At 48.5% G+C, this 12,039-nt stretch overlaps 1 long non-coding RNA gene across 1 annotated transcript in view; it reads right to left on the bottom strand.

Annotated features, from left to right (window-relative positions):
* Positions 1-703: 703 nt before the first annotated feature.
* LOC114055271 overlaps positions 704-12,039 on the bottom strand; it is a 28,840-nt gene continuing 17,504 nt past the window's right edge. Inside the window, exon 3 of the long non-coding RNA XR_003570689.1 lies at positions 704-1,477. This is a non-coding gene — a long non-coding RNA (uncharacterized LOC114055271). The remainder of the gene's footprint in view (positions 1,478-12,039) is intronic.

Here is a 12,039-nt window from a genome sequence, read left to right as displayed (position 1 = left end):
TCCAGAAGACTGGATTTGGAGAAATCCTTCTAACTTGACTCCAAAAATCGAGGCCCAGGAAGGCTGTCTCTCCGTGGATTTGATGACTTTGTACACTTTCGCTATTTCTCAGGATACTTTTTTTGCTGATTGACTCTAAATAATATGAAAAAAAAAAAGGCAGAAAAAAAAAAAGAAAAAAGAGTGTGTGTGTGTCAAAGGATGCCTGAGGGCTACTGAAAGACTTGGACAGACAACCCGAGTGAACTCAGAACCTACCTCAACCGGAATGAATGTCTTCTGGGAAGCAGAAATACCTGCGTCTTCCTTCGTGTTCAAAAAGCAAGTAGCATAGCACTTGGTCAGTACAAGCATGGTCCTACCTCAGCAGTCACGCTCTGTACCCGCCGCCCCGGCGGCTTCGGTGTCGTTGTTCCCATGTAAAGCACTTCCAAACCTTTGAAAGCAATGTTCTACCTCAAGCACGAGAGAAGTGAGTGTGTGAGAGTCTGTGAGTGAGTGTGTGTGTGTGTGTGTGTGTGTGTCCTCTCCTCTCCCCCAATTCCTGCCTCTCCCACCCAGCCCCTCACGAAGCGAGGTGCTTCACTAGTGTTATGAGCTTTACTTTTCGGGGCTCCGGTGTGATTTTGGAGATTCCTGTCTTTTTTTTTTTTTTTTTTTTTTTTTTTTTTTTTTTTTTTTTTTTTTTTTTTTTTTTTTTTTTTACTTTAAAGATTGTTGAGGCTGTCACAGACAAGCAGTGTGGTGCTCTCTGGTTTTCCCTGGTATCGCTGCCCTCCCAGGGCTGATTTGGGTGCTGGTGGTGGCTGCCTCAGCCCATCCTGGGTGTGTGGAGATGGGGTGCTCAGTTGCCGGTACTGGAGCCAGGGCACCTTCCTGCCCTGTCACTGTGCTGCCACCCAAGGCTGATTCCCAGCAGATGGTTTATGGCACGTGCCAGCAAAAGCAGCATAACACAGCCCTGGGGGGTGGCAACCTGGATGTCAACGTCTTGTCCCAAAGCCCACCCTGCCATTTAGGAGCGCCCACGGGCAAACCCTGAGACAGCACTTCCAGAACCCCCTGAGATGCTACTGAGCTGCTCCCAGCTCCTCCAGTGCATTTCCAACCACAGGAGAACATCCGAAGGATGAGTGGAGCCAAAAAGGGCTCAGTTCCCTGGGAGGGACACGGCGAGGAGGATGCTGGGGGCTGCCAGCGGCCGCCCCTTCCCAGTGCCCAGGGTGGGCAGAGGAGCTCCTGACACCAAAGAGAGGGTTTTTCCCCCCCAGGGATCAACCACCAAACTGCTGCTGGTGGGGTTGGGTTGTCCTGGCGGGGTGCAGCCTCGTGGGTCGGTGTGTGACCGGCATCGTCCGTGGGGTGAGGTGGGGGCAGGATCGGTGCCCCTTCCCTGCCACGTGGGTTGGTTAAATCCGGGAGATTGTGAAGGTTTGAACTCTTTGTGTAAGTGGTGGTAAATCAAACGTTGCCGTATCTGCAAGGACAGTGAAAGGAATCAGGAAAGGAAATGAGTTTTAAGTTTAAAAAAAAAAAGTATTAATTGTATTTTTTTAAATGGTACCAGTGGGAGAGTCCCTCATGTGAGAAACATCCCCCATCACCTGCCCAGCTGGCAGTGGAATGCTGCCTGTGGCTGTGTAAATAATTCCACACACGTGAGGATGAGCAAACTCCTCTTCCCTGTGCTGTGTCCTGGTGCTGGGCCGGGTTAGCTGGAAGCAGGAATCTGTCCTTCCACATCATCCACCTTGGCCCAAGCAGATGTAATGACATCAGCCTCGAGAGCAAGGAGCTCTTCAGGCTCGGTGTTCCCAGCCCTCTGCCATTATAATTCCTCTTCCTGTTGACATCAGGCAGGACAAAAGAGATGGGAAGGGTTAAACTTTGGCATTAACCCCCCCCAAAGAGCCTCTCCCCACCCCACCAAAGAGGCTAAATGGGCCATCAGACCTATCCTGGGAAGGGACCCTGGGGGGACAGTGCCTGTGAGTCCGACAGCACAGCCCACCCCATTGCGGGAGCTGGAGGATGGAAAGGGCAGGAGGGAGGAGGAGACACCAAACAGCTCAAGTTATAACCTCATATCAAAGACAACCCGATCCTCTCCTGCCATCCCACTGCTGCCCCAGCCCAGCTTTTCCTGCTATTGTTTTTTTTTTTTGGTGTGTGTAACTTCACCGTTCACATTGAATAAGTACCGTTGCCAAAGTGAACACAAAACCTAGAGTAGCGCTCAGCTCAGACTTCCTGAAGCTGTGAACATGCTATTAATTTAATATCATATTATTGTGATATTGTAATAGTAACAAGTATTTGTCACTACTTCCTTTTATTAAAGGGAAATGCTGTGCCATTTGACTAGTTGGAATATGATAGTATGTCAAGAGTAGAGCTTTTTCTTTTGTGGTTTTTTGTTTTGTTTTGTTTTGTTTTTTAATTATGCAGAAATGTGGTGGCTTAAACCAATGCAGATTCTGTGTTGGTTTGAGACGGTTGAAGATGGATGTAAATCTTTAAAGCCTATTTTTTAGAAGTTTAGCTTTTCCTCTTTTTTGGGGTTTCTTTTCCGCTCTTTTCAATCCGTACCGTTGGGACGTAACGTAGATGGTTGCGGCAACTCAGCCCACGAAGGGATGGGGCTGAAGTCTGGTGATCCATCAGGAGGACATGGTCTTCCCTTAATTATCCAATTATCCATGGGCAAAAAAAAAAAAAACACTCAAAATGGCACGTTCTGGCTTTGTGCCTGTCAGCTTGGAGAAGCGACACAGAACAGTCACTCCTGCTGTACAGCAGTGCCTGAGCCGGGCTGGACACAAAGCTGTGCCAACCAAAAACTTGGGAAAACTTCACCTAGAGCATGGCTGGCCTTGAATCTGTGAAACAAGAAGGAAAAAAGAACAAAAAAAAAAAAGAGCTTGTGTTTGGTTTCAGCCCGGGGGACAACCTGTCCTCGGTTCATCCAAACTGCTGCCCAGAGGTGAGCCCGCTGGGCGGGGGGCAGGTGGTGGATCCGGTGCAAACTGCTGGCAACCACCCACGTTTGGGGTAGGAATCTCATCCTTTATTATTTATCCAAGTAAATAGTTCCTCTAATTCAACCCTCTCAGCTGATCCCAAAAACCCTCCTATTTTCTGGCTGTGGTGAGATGAAATTACAGGAAGGAATAAATATCCAAAAGCTGATTTTTTTTTTTGTTTTGTTTTGTTTTGTTTTTGGTAACCCATAATGGGCACAACCTATTCTTGGAGCTCTCAAGTTGACCAGAGATGGCTGCTACCTCAGGGATAGTATCCACGTTGTCTTTAGTTGAACAGGGAATAGTTTTATGCTGTGACAGGGTATTTTCACGCTGTTGGATTCAGGTATTTATTTGTCTACCATTATCTTTCTTCTTTCTTGTTTAGTAAAGGTGCTGATATATTTAAGTGCTGGTCCAGTTTGGGAATTTTAAAGCTTCCACCCCCCAATTATAACAAGGGACTGTAGAATTTTAAGTTGGCAGTAAAAGAGGAGAGAAGCTACAAAGCCTTGCTGCTTCTGGATGGTGAAGGGAAGCTGAGTGACAGCACTTAAGTCTGAAAAGATCAGTTTAAAAAAAGGAAATTAAAAGCTTATGAAAACAAACAGGGGGGAGCTACTTACTCACTTCATCTGTGCAAACAGTGTGTGGAAATCTATCCCTCCCCATGTGCGCCGGAGCGGGCAGGTTTCAGATCCCATCTAGCAACTTGATGCCGGCTCGTTTATTTCCCTCCCCACCAAATTAAAAAAAAGGGAAAGAAAAGTTGATGGCCAGTTCCCAATTGGTGTCCCCCAGGGATCAATGTCAGACCCTGTCCTGTTTAATATCCTTACTGGTGATCTGGATGAGAGGATCGAGTGTACCATCAGCACATTTGCAGATGACACTGAGTTTGGGGGAAGGCAGGAGGGCTCTGCGGAGGGACCTGGACAAGCTGGATCCGTGGTCTGATTCCAACAGGATGAGGTTCCACAAGGCCAAGCACTTTGGTCACAACAACCCCTGCAGCTCCAGGCGGGGCAGAGTGGCTGCAGAGCAGCCAGGCAGGAAGGGAGCTGGGAGTTTGGATGGACAGGGAGCTGAACATGGGCCAGAGTGAGCCCAGGTGGCCAAGAAGGCCAATGGATCCTGGCCTGGATCAGGAACAGTGGCAGCAGGAGCAGGGCAGGGATTCTGCCCCTGTACTCAGCTGTGATTCTGTGAAAGGGAAGGTGCCTGGGCTGGAGCTGCGGGCAGGGAGTTGGGAATGAGGGAAGCACCAGCACACCCAGGGCACTGAAACCCGCTGGGAATCAGGGAAACAGCTCCAGGTTTACTCCACGGGCAAAGCCTGGGCTTTGCATCACGTAGGAAGAAGGGACAGGGCCGGTGTGAAGCCCAGAGAGTCGGGGACAAGCCTGATTTCACAGGGCTTTGGATCCGGGTCTGACTTAAAAAGCAAAGAGGGATTTGTACTTTGATCGTATTTCCATCATTTAAACTTGCAGTATCTTTACTTTTGTAAGAAAGTCATAACAAAACCGACGCTAAACCTTTGTTCCAGTCCTTTTTGGGAATCAACTGTTAGGAGTAGTACTAAAAACCCAAATTGCAAAGCACTTTTCTACTGTTTATTTTCTACCTTTCTTACTTTGAACTGTCTTGATATTGAAATCCCACTGATCCCACGATTGTTAGCTCTGTATTAAAAAAAAAATAATAAAATAAAACCCAGGTTTTTTGTAGTTTGCTCTGTTTAGATTTTAGCCTGTGGCTACTTGTACAAGGAAAATAAAGCTAGAGTAAATGAGTCTGAGTGGGGCTTTTCTTTTCACATGCAGGGCTGTGGTGTGGGGGTTGTGCGGGGCACCTTGGGGCATCACCACTTCATTGGCACGGCTGCTTTGTGTCCTCTCAAAGAGCAGCTTCCAAAATGCAGCATTTAAGGGTTGGGTGGGTTTTTATTTTGATGTTTTGCTCATAAAACTCCAGCCAAGCCATCAGCAGAAACCTCCTGGAGAAGGGGGGCTCTTTGGCAGGTGGGTGAGATGAGACCTTCAGGGTCACAGAATGACACCTGTGCTGGGAAGTGCAAATCAGATTCCAGTTAATCCTGGCTCCTGCTCAGTTATCGCTGTGTCTGCTTTTCCCGCTGCCTCAGGCACTGATAGGGCAGCACCTGTGAGGGTGGGCAGGCCCTGGCACAGAGAAGTTGTGGCTGCTCCACCCCTGGAAGTGTCCAAGGCCAGGTTGGACAGGGCTTGGAGCAACCTGAGCTAGTGGAAGGTGTCCCTGCCCATGGCAGGGGGTGGAATTGGATAATCATTAAGGCCTCTTCCAACCCAAACCATTCTGGGATTCTATGGTGTGTCCTTGCCCCAAAACAGGGGCTGTGAACCACGGGCCACCCTCCTGCCACTGTCCCCTGTGCTGCAGCGCTGCATGAACAGCCCCATCCCCTCCTCCTGCTGCTGCCCCCGATGCCAAAGGACAGTCACAGTGAAGGCCACGGGGAATAAATGAGTGAGACCGAGCCCAGCACTCTGTAAAGAGGGTTTCAATAAGCAGGTGAGTGAAAAGCCGCTTCATACAACTCCCTGAAGCTCTTGGAACTACTAAGTTGCAGCATGGATCGTCCAAATATATACTTCATAATAAATACCAGCATATAAACTGATTTTATTTCCCAGTGGCAACGCAAGAGGTGAAAAAAAAGATCAGAGTGGGCTCACTCTGGGGATTTCCATGTAAGTTCAGTGGAATCTGGTGCTTCAGATAGCACTGCAGAGTCAAGGTATTGCATAGAGCTTGTGGCTTTCATTAAAAAGGACTTTCCCTGCCTTCATGGCAATAAAAAAAAAGGTTTGACAATATTAATCTAAAGTCTTAGAAACTAAAGAAATAAAAAAATCCCCAAGCAATAGGTTTAAATGGCTTTGATTTTTGGCTGTTGGAAATATTAGGAGGCTCAAAAAAAAAAACCCCTGAGTGCTCGAAACTCATCTTGAAGAGGAAAAAATCTCCCTTTGACCACGTGCATTCAAATTTCTGTTGGAAACATCTCAAATCGACTCTTCAGCTCCAGAAATATTAAAAAAAAAAATTAGGTTGGGCATTTTCAGCTCTGAACGCTGCATCCCTGCCTCGGATATCGCTGGAGAAGATGTTACTGTTAATGTCCCAGTTATAACCCTGCCAACACAGGGAGAATTTATAATATCCCATAAAGCCCTAACTATGGAAAGGTCATTTTGGCGTTAATACCACTCGGGCATCGCCGCTTCATTTGCTGACACTTTTACAGAGCCACGCTTGATTCCAGCAGGGCAGCTGTAAAACCTTTACAGCAACATCCTCAGCCTCCAAAAATCATCTTAAAAATCAGCAGCTGGAACATCTCCATCAGCAGGTGCAGGCGGCTCCGAAAGGCTCCGCTCGCTCTCGGTGTGGGGTCTCCCAAAACCCAGGGTGAGCACCCCAACACTGCCCCGGGGAGTGATTTTATCCTGTTATTCCCAGCACCTCCAGACCCCACCAGCACTAAATTTAAAAAGTCTCCTAATTTCATACAAAATCATCCACCCGTCGCCTTGCCCAGAAAGCCATTTCCTTAGTGCTAAAATAGCTAAATTAGTCTTGCTCGGCGTCGTAACGGAGCTTGTCTTGTTTATTGAGCGATAAATATAAAGGTACAGTAACTAAATTCATCAGCCCCTAAATGCAGCCGTTGGGAACGGCCATTTCCACCATCCAATCTACGGCTGCATGAATATTTCAGAGTCCTCTTTCCCTTGGGTGCTCGCCTTATCTCTGGAGCCTGGATATTATTTTCTGCTTTTCAGCTTTTTGGATGTATTGGAGGAAATGTCATTATTTGGACCTGGGTGGATTACAGTTGACTTTCCTAAGCCAATTTATATTGGCAAGCTGCTGTTTTTAAAAACCCCTATAAATCACTCCCATGAATTTTAATAATCTAACGTGGTTTCAAACATGCTCCCTTAATACGTGACACACTATTACAGCCGGCAATCGCTCCCCGGGTCGTGAACTCGGGAACCAGCGATGCCTCGGATGGAGTCATGGAAACACCCCTTCCTGCCCCAAAAATCTCCTCATTGTGGTTTAACAGCGTGACAAGAAGGCACCTGTGCTTGCTCTGGCCCACTGCACTCCACTTTATCTGACCACCCAAAGCCTAAGTGGCAGAATTAAATCTTAGTTGCTTGAAACTCTCATTTAGGGACTTGTCCCATGAGCCCCAACTGCTCCCCAGTCAGCCCTCTGGGGGGTTTGGGTACTGGTCATAACATGGTCACCACCATCCATGCGTGTTTGAGGCCATTTAATTAATTTCTTTATCTGAAACTTCACTTGAAAGATCAGGGATTCCCTCTCTCCCTGCCAAGAAACATCCCCAAGGCAGAGTTTGGAGCCAGACCTTAAAAGATGCTGGTGCAGAAATCGTGGGGATTAAGATTATTTGCTGATATTTCCCTTAATGAAGATATAAGATGCACATCCAGAATGCGGCTCCAAGCTGGAGTCCAGTTGGATTCACAGCTCCTACTGGTCCAGAAATTCCCCCATGCCAGGAAGTAAGGCCAGACCTCCTCATCACCTGCTCATTTGCTTTGATGAGCTCTGTCTTCATCTTGTGCAAATTATATTAATTTTCTTCCCATCCCCATGATGGGGGAGACCCCACGATGTCTGCCAGCTCTAAAGGACGTCCATGCCCTGGGGAATGGTCTCCTGGTCAGAAGAGAAAGGGCTAAAAGGGATGGGGAATAAAGGCCAAGGCAGAGAGGAGACCTTGGGAGACCTTCCTGAAGGAACCAGGAGTGTCTGCTGTGGATCCTTTGGAGGGGCTGATGATGGGATTCGGTGCTCCAGTGGTGGCAGTGGTGATGTTCCCACTGGAGAGTTGCTTTTTGCCCCGTTTTAATTGTACAGAACCAAAAGATAAGAATATTCCCTCCCTGGAAGTGTCCAGGGCCATGTTGGACAGGGCTTGGAGCAACCTGGGATAGTGGGAGGTGTCCCTGCCCACAGCAGGGGGTGGAACTGGATGATTGTTAAGGTCCCTTCCCACCCAAACCAGTCTGTGACTCCATAAATATAATAAGCACATCTGAAGGAAAGAGGATCGTTAAGGGATGGACTAATTGCAGGCAGGGAAAAAATAACGAGCCAGACTTTGCTCTTCGGCTTCCAAAGGCACCCAGGGCTCCCCAGCACGGGCAAAGGGGTGCCAGGACCTCCCCAGACCTTGCCACTGCCTGCTCAGCACCACCGAGCCCCGAAGCAATCACTGGTTTAATGTTCTTTGGAGGAAAAAAAAAAAAAAACCAACACAAATCCCGTTTGTGCAGGGAGCAAAGAGGCTTTTCAAAGGCTTTCGCTGTGATGATTTACCCTGAAATGTTGTCACGTTCATCATTAATCTATTTTTTTCCCCTTTCTGCAACTTAACCTGCGACAAGCCGACATTGTAAGTGCTTGATTTTCCAAGAATAAATTACAGTTTCATAAATGGTATTTTGCTCCGCTGCTCAATTTGCAAGTGAAATGATGCCAATTGCTTTGTTCACGGGATTTTTATCTAGCACGAACAATACCATCCCCGAGATTTATTTATTTTTTAACCCTCAAGTTATTTTCGGAGCCCATATAACAGGGATACACGGAGAAGGACACGACAGCCCATATGTTTTGGCGTTATCGACTAACCACGAGCAGATACAGGGGCCCACGTGCCTATAAAACATCGATCTAGGAATGAGATGTCACACACAGAGCGAGCCACTGCCCAAAGAGAAAATAATCCCTCAGATCAGAAATGTCTGCATTTGCCCCGCACTGGGTTAGGCAGTGCCCTGAGTGACTTTTTATATATGGGATTTATGATTTGGGGATGGCAAATGAGCCCCCCCCTCCACTCCCCCTCAGCTTCTCCCAGGAACCCCCAAGCTGCCCTGTGGATCAGCACATCCCCAGTGGAATCTTCAGCACACAGGATACCTCAGCCCAATTGAACATATTGTGGGTTTTACACCAGCTTAATATTTTATTTTTTTCCTATCATATTAAAATAATGAGAAAAATTTAAAAAAAAAAAAAAAAAAAAAGGCAACTTTGAGCTATTTACATTTTTTCAATGCAGAGGGCTCCTCCCTGCTGGGGACACGGGGCTCTGTCCAGGGACAGCCAGGGCCACACAGATCAGGATGTGCCACCATTAAACCTGGTCAATCCTTTCATCACAGGAAGGAAAAGAGGGGAAAAGCCCCTGCATGGGAGATATTAATATTACAAGGTTTGGTTATCAGCCTCTGGCTTCTCCCGGGACTTTTTTAACCTGCGCTTTTTGGGCAGACCTTGTAAGAGATGCCTTCTTTGGGGAATATTTTGGACGCCAATTCGCTTTTGGTATAAGACAAAAAGTAAATGGAAATGGTTGTATTTGGAATGGAAACCTGGTGTTTGAGGTGTTTGTGCTCACCAATACATTGGGATGAGTTTGTGAAGAGCCTGGAGCTTCATCTCCACCCTTGAAATGAGCCACCTTGCCAGAGCTGTTTATTATCTATTTAACCCAAAGCACTGAGTTCTGAATCTGCAGGCGGCATGGGCAGTGGAGGCAATACTCCCATTTCCAACAGAGATACTGAGGCACAGAGAAAATATTTCTCTCTCCCCCTTCAGATATGAAAATGTGTTTGTTCTCATCCTCCCTCTGCTTCTCACCCCGCTTCCCTCACCCCTCTGGATGAGACCTCAGGAAAGGATTTTGGCTTTTCCTTTGCAAATGGATGTTTCAAGGCAGTGCCAGACCTTCACGAACTTTGGATTTGGCATTAAACAAGGGACAAATTTCTGATAAGAAACCCCATCACCAAACAGATTTGCCAACCCCGAGAGGAAACATGGAAACCGCAGCGAAATGAAACATTCACAGACAGACAGAGCGTGTCCCAGAGTCCCTGCTGAGGACATCACCAGATTTTTACAACGAGGAAAACCAGATTTAAGTGGAATTTAAGGCAAGTGAGGAGCTGCCCGCTGCAGCTACCGTGAGGATGGGCCCCTCCGAGCACAGGGCTGCGGCCGTGAGCTCCGGGCTGCAGGGGCTGGGCTGCTAATGGCTTTAAGCGGCGCTAATTGATCCGAGCAGTCACTGTAATTACGGAGCGGGATATGGTGGCAAAACACTGGCAGAGCATTAACTGCTGCGAGAGGAGAAATCCAACTCGGGGGCGAATCGATCCTCGGGCAGCCGGCACTGACAGCCCCGGCCCCAGCGCTGAGGGTTTTCCATTGCGCTGAGGTTTTCTGCGGGAACGTGCTGATTTCAGGAATATTTGATGGGAGGGAGGGTGGCCGTGAGCTCTTTTAATCCATTTCTTTGCATTCTGCCTTCAAGCCCAGGCTGTCACTGCACAGCTTTGCCCACGCCGTGGCAGCCCCTGATCCAAAGGTGCCCAAACAAAAGCGCTGGATGTCCTGGCAATTAATTAGTCTTAATGACAACCTCCAGCCGCATCAGTGCAGGGTGTCATACGAGCCACCAGGAAGAGCTGCGCCGTGCGTGCAACAGGGACCTGCTCTGGTCCTCTTCCTAGCACAACTCATTAATTATTCTAATTAAAACACGCGTTAGTAGGTACTTCTGCTGGCGAGGGGCTGCGTGGGGCCGACGGGGAGATCAGCCCCCAGCTCCTGCCTGAGGCCATGGGCTCCCAGCAAGAGCCTGAGGATGAAGAAGAGAATGAGCAGCCGAAGGAGAGGGGGTTTGGTCTGGGGACAGCGCTGGGAAGTGACAAGGTGTGGGGAGATGACATTGTTTTGCAGTAACCTCCCAACCTTCGTTAATGCCGCTGTCACAGCGCCGACGTGCTGCGTTAATTAAAACGAATGGTACATGACAGAGCAATAATTCCATTATTTCTCCATGCTTGCACCTCCCTGTGCTTCATCCTCGAAGAGCGGGGCAGGGGACCGTGGTGCCAGGACCTGGGGTCCCTGAGCAGCCAAAGGTCCCTGACCTGCTGCCTCCTGTCAGGGACCTGGTGCCACAGCAACAAAGACACTCGAGGCTCTGCGGCTCCTGCTCCCCTGCACACCCCACGCCACTGCTACAGCAAATCCTGCCTCCCCAACCATGACAGTCCACGTGCCACATCCACGCAGGGACACACTGAGGGCAAGGAGGCCCCTGGAGCCATGGAGAGCATCCAGTGAAGAGATAAACCTTCCTCTTCCGCAATTAACAGCTGCAAGCAACAGACAGGGATGGAGTGATGGTGAATCAAGGGTTTTGCTAAAACGCCTCCTCTGCAGAGGCTGTTCTCCCCCCCTCCCACACCTCTCCCTGCCTCTGTCCAACAGCATTCCCAAAAGACTAAACACCTTTGGTTTCCATGGCAGCCTGATTTTCAATGAGCATCCTTCAAGTCCTAACTGGAAAGAAAGTGTTTCATTAATGCGTACAGGACACACTGGCATCTCCCCGGGGCGACAGGATCCTTCCCCCAAAACCAAAACCTTCTGCCCATGGCTTTTTATATTTTAGTGGATTGATGGTTTGACAGAGCCGAGGGAAGGGGCTGGCCAGGCTCTGCCAGTGACTCCTGAAGAGAGAGGAAATTAGGCTGCTTTTTCTTGGAGGAGATTAAATAAAGTGATGTTGAGCATCGGGAGGTGGCACATGGGATTTCCCTCTGGAGCAGCTTCCTCCCCTCCAGCCCATGAGGTAAGGGACAGTGACACCTCCTGAGCTGTCCCAGATACCGATCTCCTGGTTTAAATTTGCCTGTTTCCATCCAGCCTCTGCTTCTCTCTCCCTTTTAACACAAGCTGAGCACTTTGCACAGTCACAATTTGCTGTTTCTTTCGGATTTAACCCCATTTAATGGCTCTGCCAGGCAGAAAGTGCCCAGAGCCGGGGAACGGGCAACTAATGAACTAAAGATTTGAAGCACGGCACTTCAGTCCTGCTGGATTTCATCAGAAAGCACCCAGGAATTCT

This window comes from Empidonax traillii, unplaced genomic scaffold, assembly GCF_003031625.1.
Source record: "Empidonax traillii isolate 1590-97213 ecotype Southwest subspecies unplaced genomic scaffold, ASM303162v1 scaffold52:size1600334, whole genome shotgun sequence".
In the NCBI taxonomy this organism is placed as follows: Eukaryota; Metazoa; Chordata; class Aves; order Passeriformes; family Tyrannidae; genus Empidonax; species Empidonax traillii.
This window is presented reverse-complemented; position numbering and strand designations above follow the sequence as displayed.